General features: G+C 38.4%; 1 long non-coding RNA gene across 4 annotated transcripts; it reads left to right on the top strand.

Moving 5' to 3' along the window:
- The first annotated feature begins 3,366 nt into the window (after positions 1-3,366).
- Positions 3,367-5,416, top strand: LOC122611529. 4 transcript variants are annotated; one of them, XR_006325528.1, is made up of 4 exons: positions 3,367-3,426; positions 3,481-3,693; positions 3,753-4,881; positions 4,950-5,416. It is a non-coding gene; the product is annotated as an uncharacterized LOC122611529 (long non-coding RNA). The 4 variants fall into 4 exon arrangements; XR_006325527.1 differs by having other exon boundaries at positions 3,753-4,876; XR_006325529.1 differs by having other exon boundaries at positions 3,753-4,289; positions 4,382-5,416.
- Positions 5,417-9,166: the final 3,750 nt, after the last annotated feature.

Here is a 9,166-nt window from a genome sequence, read left to right on the forward strand (position 1 = left end):
CCTACCTGCAGTTCCATTTATCAACTTTACACCGATAAATCACCATTTTGTAAAAATTTCGAGCGTTTAATCAGCGATCAATTTATGTGTAAGCAAGAGATAACGCTATAGTCGACGGCCCCGACTATTTGATACCCGTTACTCAGCTAGTGCAAGTGCGAAGTGAAAGTTCAGTACTGACCGTTTTATGCGGTTTGTGGGCGTGGCAAAAATATTTTTGGCAAATAGAGAAATATTTACAAGACTAACCAAAATGCGGAAAAATATTAAATCACTTTTCAAACGTGTGGGCGTGGCAGTTTTGGGTGGTTTGTGGGTGTGGCTAAAAGTTTTTCTGCAAATCGATAGATTTTTACAATACTAATGCAAAAATGAAAAAATATCAAAACATTTTTTTAAAATCTCAGCTTTCTAGCTTTTATAGTTCCTGAGATCTCGACGTTCATACGGACGGACAGACGGACATGGCCAGATCGACTCGGCTATTGATCCTGATCAAGAATATATATACTTTATATGGTCGGAAGCGGTTCCTTCTCCCTGTTACATACTTTTCAACGAATCTAGTATATTTTCACACTTTTGTTAGTCCTGTAAATTTTTCTCGATTGCCGAAAACCGCAAAAAACTTTCAGTGTGGAAATTTCTCCTTTGCACTTCCACCACCTAAGTAACGGGCATCAGATAGTCAGGGAACTCGACTATAGCGTTCTCTCTTGTTTATTAATGGCATAATTAATAACCATAAACATAATAACCATAAACCATTATAAACCATAAACATATGTAGCTTATATAAGGCAAGCAAATGCTGAATAAACGGTGCATTCGAAAAACAAATGGAGAAAAGGAATATAAACAGACAAACAAGGGCAAAGTATTTATATTGATATATTGCGTTTCTGTTAAATTGCATTTTTGATTTAAAATCGTCAGGTTTTCTGGTATGTTAGAAATTTCGTCGGCAATTGACAATTTGTCAATAATATTTATAAATATTTAATTGGACATAAATTATGCGTTTTTCTTTTCGTTTCTTTTCTTTTCAGTTTATAATTTTTTCTAATATAGTTATATTTGTCTATCAATAACATAATGTTATTCTAGCTACTTACACTAAAAAAGATAATCTTCTAGGTTGATTGATTCATTTTCCCTAAAGAATGCATACATGCAGGTGTCAGATTAATGCGCGTGTAGCGCATTGTATAATAGTTCCAGATACCAGCTGTTGGCTGAACCCATATTGTCGGTCATTGTTTGTTGTTTATTGTTGGCATGTGAAGAAGGAAAAAATTTGAAGTCTAGTGTAAGTTAGTTTAGGGCGAAGGCGGGAGCATAATAAAGCTCTCTCTCGCTCTTTGCGAATTCGGCCCGTCTTCGCCAACCTCTGTTAAGCTAGGCCTAAGAACATACATATATGTTAAATAGAAGATGAAGTCGAAAATTGAATTCAACCCGAGCACACGCATTTTTTCGTTGTCGTCGTTGCGAAAATAAAACCTAATTATTCTTGCCACCAAAGTTTTTAATAAACTAATAAAAAACTTCATGGCGCCCCCGGGTGGACAAGATAATTAGTTTAAACAAAAGGCAACATTTAATTAAAGTGACAGTGACACATATATAATATATAAAAGTGCAACATAAAAAATTGTTCTTTGTTTTTTTTTTAATTGCAAATAAATAAATATATTGTTGCCCGCGACGCGCTATTGTGTTTAAATAATAAATATATCTTAAACATATTCCGTGTCGGTCGCGAAATACCCTGCTTCCGGAATTGCCGCCACCACCGAGGGAACTTTTAAGGAAAGTGGCCGGAAAAATTAGCATTCGGAAATCAGAGGTATTTGTGCAAAAAATTGAAAGCTAGAGTTATAGACAAATTTAATGTTTATTGTCTTGTGCTGGAATATTGCACCTCGCTTTCAGTTCTTGGCGAATATGTATGTATCAATATAGTAGACCTAGATTGCATGCAAATTATCCAATTTATTTGTTGATAAAATAAATACACACAGGCCCGTCGACAGGGGGGGGGGTGTTTTCCCCCGGGCCCGGACTTCTGAGGGGGGCCCGGATTTTTGACGGAAACATAACTTATATGCAGGCCCGGCGACAGGGGGGGGGGGGTGTTTCCCCCCGGGCCCGTATTTCCTGTCGCCCCCTTCTCCCTCTCGTTCGTTAAAACTCGCATTAATAGTTGGGAAGTTAATCCAAGCTTGCGCACTAATAATTTTCGTTTTCGCTTCGCTTTTGCACCGCTACCTGCGTTGTTGTTCTTTGGCCCTTTTCGTTGGCGCGCTTAGATAAGCGGACCGTCAAGTGACGCTCTACATTGTATTCTGCGGGTATACCCTTTTCGGCGTCATTTCGCACACACTATTAATTGATACTGCGTGACTTGAATTTCAATTTAAATAATTTGTTTTCGTTTATCTATATATATACAAATTGAGAACAAGTTTCACCAATGATTATAACTCCAGAACGCATGAGCAGATTTCAACGGTTTTGCATTCGTTGGAAAGGTCTCGGGATCCGTTAGGACAAAGTCCGTTAGGAAAAATTCAAAAGAAAAGCGGGAAAACCGTTTTTTACATGCAGCGCCATTTCTAAAACATAGGATGTCATCCTTCTCTGCTCATTTCGTTTTATTTAATTCATGAGACAAACTTTATTTGGTTCATAAATAAATTGTAACAGCAGGCATTTGTGTTTGAGGTGGTAAGTTGAACTGTGTTAATTATGTGTATCGTGCATTTGAGGTTAAACTCACCACTTCCACCTTCTTCGACTTCCTCATCCTCCTTCTTCTTCATCAATTAGAAGATAAACGAGCCGACCGCAATAAAGCAAGAAGACTAAAGCATCAAAAATCACGCAGGTTTTCAGAAGAAGGAGGAGGAGGAAGACGAAGAAGGAAGAAGAAAAAGGTAGAGGAAGAAGAAAGAGGATGAAGAAGAAAAAAAAGGACGAAGAAGAAGAAGGAAGAGGAGGCAGACGAAGAAGGAGAAGGAAGAAGAAGGAGGAGGATTAAGAAGATGGAGGAGGAAGAAGAAGGAGAAGGATTAGGAAGAAGGAGGAAGAAGGAGGATGAAGAAGAAGAAGGAAGAAGGAATAAGGAGCATGAAGAAGTCAGAAGAAGAAAGAGGAGGAAGAGGTGGAAGACGAAGGAGGAGGAGGAAGACGAAGAGGGATAAAACGGTGAATTTAACCTCAAATGCACGTTCCACATCATTTACACAGTTAAACTTACCACTATTGAATTTAAAATTTCATTGATTTAAGCTGCAGCGCCTTTTCTGAAATATAGGATGTCATTTATCTCTGCTCAGTTAGTTCTAGAGTGCTCTTCTCTTTCATTCAATTTTGTGCTTTTGGAAATCAAATTGGATATTTTATTTGGAAATCGTATTCCATGTTAGTATTTTTCATCATTTATTAATAGTGTTTCTAAATTCAATTTTTTTTTAGATTCGTAACAAACCGGATTTGCTAAACACGTGCTTTATTGAATTGTACGGTTTGTGTTGTTGTTAGTGTGGTGTTTTATTTCTTCGCGGGCCAGGCGAACTTTGTCTCGCCCCTAATTGTTCTTTTATATAGTTCTAGAGTACTATTCTATTTCATTCAATTTTGTGCTTTTGGAAATCAAATTGGATATTTTATTTGGAAATCGTATTCCATGTAAGTATTATGCATCATATATTTATAGTGTTAGTCGTGTCTTAAATTTCATCATACAGCAAATAAAATGCCACGACCAAGGCGTACTAATATTAGTCGCCGTTCACGTAATGCTTATACTTTAAGGTCGAATAGAACATTGCAAAGTGAGGAATAGCGTGCACAAATTAATGCAGATAGAAGAGATCGATATGCACGAAATCGAAACTCACCTAATCGATCTCTTGATAGGCAGCCACTTCGCCAATGCGAGCGGGAGTTCGTGTTTTGCAGCAAACGCTCCTTGCTGCTTTTAATTACAATAGTGCGATTGATTACAGTGAATATGGCTGTATTGGTGGAATGACGGTGAGATGTGCACATTGTGGTGCAGCCAAATTTCCAAATGAAACAGATGGCATGTGCTGTGCTAACGGCAAAGTGAAATTGCCAACATTTGAACCTCCACCCGATCCACTACGTTCGCTGATTTTTGGAATGGTATCAACGTCGACACATTTTTTGTCTCATATTCAAGAATACAATGAAGTGACAATCAAGTGACTTCTTTTGGTGCGACAAAAATTGTAAGAGGCAATTATATGCCGACGTTCAAGGTGATTAGTTCTTCTTCCTTCTTCTTCATCCTCCTTCCTCCTTCTTCTTTCTCCTCCTTCTTCTTCTTCCTTCTTCGTCTCACATATTACAGATTCAGGGTCAGATTTACCACCGCGCTGGCTTATTATTACCATATCCTGATACCGACCATCAATTCTTACAAATCTATTTCGTTGGAAATGAAAATCGCGAATTGGATCGGCGATGTACAATTGCAAGGGGGCAAGGCGACAAATTGTTTCTGAGCTTCAAACATTTTTTTATCAACACAATGAATTAGTTCGATTATTCAAAATCGCTCTCGATCGTATGCCATCGGCTAACCACAAAATCATCTTAAAAGCCGATAGAACACCCATTCGAGAGGATGCAAGACGATTTAATGCACCGACAATCGATGATGTGGCTATTGTAATTGTTCGGGACCAGTTTTAATCTCGCGACATCGTGCTACATCGAAGAAATGAGCAATTACAGCGTGTTTCAGAGCTTCACCGCAGCTATGATGCATTACAATATCCATTATTGTACTGGAAAGGTGATGACGCCTATAATATCAATATACCAATGATAGATCCACAAACCAGTAGAGTATAATATAAATTCAATATGCATTCATTTTAACACAAGAAGAAATTTTAATTTTTTAAACATTACAGGTCGTGACATTCAAAAAAAGTTAGTGCGATGAACTATTATTCGTACAGATTCATTATTCGCCCAGAAGAAGACAATTTCATTTTGAGATTTGGCAAACTTTTCAATCAATACGCTGTTGACATGTACGCAAAAATAGAAACAGAAAGTCTGAATTACCTTCGATTCAATAAAGCAAATTTACGATCGGAAGAATATATACATTTGCGAGATGCAATAGTGAATGATGGTAATGCAAATGATATCGGACGTTTAACAATATTACCATCCACATATGTCGGCAGTCCGCGTCACATGCTTGAATACACGCAAGATGCAATGTCATGTGAGTGCTACTGCACGCACACATATTGATATGGTTGATTCAAAAAGATACACCAAATGAGATTGATCGCATTATATCAGCCGAAATTCCAGATCAAAACAGCGATCCACAATTATTTCAATTTGTTACGAAAAACATGATTCACGGCCCATGCGGTGAACTAAATTTAAATTCGCCATGCATGACTGCATGCGGCGAAGCGCATAGGGCCCACTATTTTAATATACATTTCGAACAATAAATTAATAATTTATGAAATTAAAAATAACCTATTTTTTTGACTTAATAAATTTCTAATTATTGATTCGAAGGTTATTAAATTATATTATATTATTATATTATATAAATTATATTATATATATATCTGATTTGAGATAATTTGTTTCGTCCATTTATTTATTTAATTCGGAAATAATATTTAATTAATTTAATTTAATTAATTTAAATATTTAATTTAAAATGAGCCTAGAAACCAAAAATAAATCGATTCTGGAAGAGCTGAAAAGCAAGCTCCAAAGTCGGGTCAGAACAATTCGCCGATTAAATGAGCGATTAGAAACGGGATCCATTCCGCTATTAGAGGAAGAATTGAAATGTCTACTAGAAAATTTAAATGATTCAATTAATAAGGCAAATCAATTACAAGAACATATAGAAGACATAGACTGTAGCAATGAATTTGGCGACGAGTTGGAAGAACTTTGTATAGTGACCAAGGCAAAAATAATGTCCCTGTTGTCTGCCCTGAAGGTAGCAAGCGTCAGCGAAGCTCCGGGATCAGCTGCTGTAGCTGCAACTCGTGCGCGACTTCCGAATTTGGCATTGCCAAAATTCAGTGGAGATTATTTTGAGTTCAAAAATTTCATCAGCCTTTTCGAAACATTGGTTCATAAAGACGCCAGCATTCCAGTTATCGAAAAATGTAACCATTTAATTTCATGTCTCTCTGGTGAAGCTTTAGGAACAATTAAAGCTTACCAAGTCACCGAGAGCAATTACGAAAAGGCACTAGCCAGTTTAAAAAAGGTTTACGATAACGAATGCCTCATCTTTATGAATAATATTATATATCAACATTGTTTAGTCTTCCTAAAATATCGCATCAGTCCGCTTCCTCCTTGAGAAACCTTATCGATACTGTTTCGTCGATTTATGGTTCTCTGTTATCGATAGGAGATGATACAAAAATTTCGAATGCAATGTTGATATATTTGGTATTGAATAGAGTCGACCCAGTGACCAATCAAAATTGGGAGGAACAGCTCGATTATGAGACTTTGCCGCTTTGACCGATTTTGAAAAAATGTTAAGTCGCCGATGTCAGCATTTATCAGCTGAAGAATCGACAAAGCCGAAGCAAGATAAAATTGTGTCGAGCAAACCACATAATCGTAGCTCATTCTCGTGTTCCTTCTCCAACAGCAAGCCTCAGCAAACTTGTAGCTATTGCAATGCAGCAGATCATTTGCTACAGAATTGTAGCCCGTTTGGGCGTCTCTCTGTAATGCAAAGGTTCGAGTTTGTTAAGTCTGCCTCCTTATGTATTAATTGTCTGCGAAAAGGCCATACTGTTTCGAAATGCAAAGGCAAAAAGTGTCGAGCTTGTGACCGCTCACACCATATTCTGCTTCATAGATATACAGAGCCTGAGAACAGTTTAGCGTTGCCACCCCCGCCAGAGACCATGTCTCCTACTTTTAACCAAGATCAGCCTTCCACGTCACATGTTATGCATGCCACGTCCTTGGGCAGGGTGATTTTGGCTACGTCAATCGTAAGCGTCCGTACGAAAAGCGGAGAATACGTTTTAGCTCAGCTGGACTCTGGGTCTCAAACGAATTTTATAACAGATGAACTGGCGAACCGCTTACAGATTCGTAGAGAGGAGTCGTGTATCAACTTACTTGGTATTGGCGAGTCCAATTCTCAAGTCAAAAAAAAGGTACACACAGTGGTGAAGTCGCGAATAATGGATCTGGATCTTAAAGTCGATCTCCGGTTACCATCCTGATCAGTCGGTGAACGTCAGTGATTCAAAGATCCCGAAGAACCTACCATTAGCAGACCCATATTTCTACAAGTCACAAAAATTTAATATGTTGATAGGAGCAGAATCATTTTTCGAATTGCTAGCTGTTGGTCAAATTAGACAAGGTCCTGACTATCAAACTTTACAAAAGTCCCTTCTTGGTTGGGTTGTTTCGGGCAGATACAAGTCTGCAGTCCCGAAACAAGTTGTGAATAGTTTCAGTTGTAGTGAAGAATCTTTAGTATCGATTGACAGCACACTACAGAAATTTTGGTCGCTGGAGGAAATGCCAAATCCAAAGAAAATTCTGTCGCCTAAGCACAAGTTATGTGAAGACCATTATAGGAAGACTACTCAGGTATTGCTATCAGGTCGCTTTGAAGTTAGGCTGCCGTTTAAATCTGATCCAAATGGATTAGGCAACTCGTTCGAGGTTGCAAAACGGCGGTTTTTGTCGCTTGAGCGAAGGTTGTCCTAAATTGAAGACCATGTACTTGGAATTCATGGAAGAATATCTCGCCCTAGGTCATATGTCGCCTACAGACAACAAAATCCCTTCCACTCCACATTATGTCATTCCCCATCAATGCGTGTTAAGGCCCCAGAGTACGTCAAGAAAGTTGCGCGTCGTGTTCCCCCCGGGCCCGTATTTCCTGTCGCCCCCTTCTCCCTCTCGTTCGTTAAAACTCGCATTAATAGTTGGGAAGTTAATCCAAGCTTGCGCACTAATAATTTTCGTTTTCGCTTCGCTTTTGCACCGCTACCTGCGTTGTTGTTCTTTGGCCCTTTTCGTTGGCGCGCTTAGATAAGCGGACCGTCAAGTGACGCTCTACATTGTATTCTGCGGGTATACCCTTTTCGGCGTCATTTTGCACACACTATTAATTGATACTGCGTGACTTGAATTTCAATTTAAATAATTTGTTTTCGTTTATCTATATATATACAAATTGAGAACAAGTTTCACCAATGATTATAACTCCAGAAGGCATGAGCAGATTTTAACGGTTTTGCATTCGTTGGAAAGGTCTCGGGATCCGTTAGGACAAAGTCCGTTAGGAAAAATTCAAAAGAAAAGCGGGAAAACCGTTTTTTACATGCAGCGCCATTTCTAAAACATAGGATGTCATCCTTCTCTGCTCATTTCGTTTTATTTAATTCATGAGACAAACTTTATTTGGTTCATAAATAAATTGTAACAGCAGGCATTTGTGTTTGAGGTGGTAAGTTGAACTGTGTTAATTATGTGTATCGTGCATTTGAGGTTAAACTCACCACTTCCACCTTCTTCGACTTCCTCATCCTCCTTCTTCTTCATCAATTAGAAGATAAACGAGCCGACCGCAATAAAGCAAGAAGACTAAAGCATCAAAAATCACGCAGGTTTTCAGAAGAAGGAGGAGGAGGAAGACGAAGAAGGAAGAAGAAAAAGGTAGAGGAAGAAGAAAGAGGATGAAGAAGAAAAAAAAGGACGAAGAAGAAGAAGGAAGAGGAGGCAGACGAAGAAGGAGAAGGAAGAAGAAGGAGGAGGATTAAGAAGATGGAGGAGGAAGAAGAAGGAGAAGGATTAGGAAGAAGGAGGAAGAAGAAGGATGAAGAAGAAGAAGGAAGAAGGAATAAGGAGCATGAAGAAGTCAGAAGAAGAAAGAGGAGGAAGAGGTGGAAGACGAAGGAGGAGGAGGAAGACGAAGAGGGATAAAACGGTGAATTTAACCTCAAATGCACGTTCCACATCATTTACACAGTTCAACTTACCACTTTATTGAATTTAAAATTTCATTGATTTAAGCTGCAGCGCCTTTTCTGAAATATAGGATGTCATTTATCTCTGCTCAGTTAGTTCTAGAGTGCTCTTCTCTTTCATT

The sequence above is a fragment of the Drosophila teissieri genome, chromosome 2L (assembly GCF_016746235.2).
Source record: "Drosophila teissieri strain GT53w chromosome 2L, Prin_Dtei_1.1, whole genome shotgun sequence".
Lineage (NCBI taxonomy): Eukaryota > Metazoa > Arthropoda > Insecta > Diptera > Drosophilidae > Drosophila > Drosophila teissieri.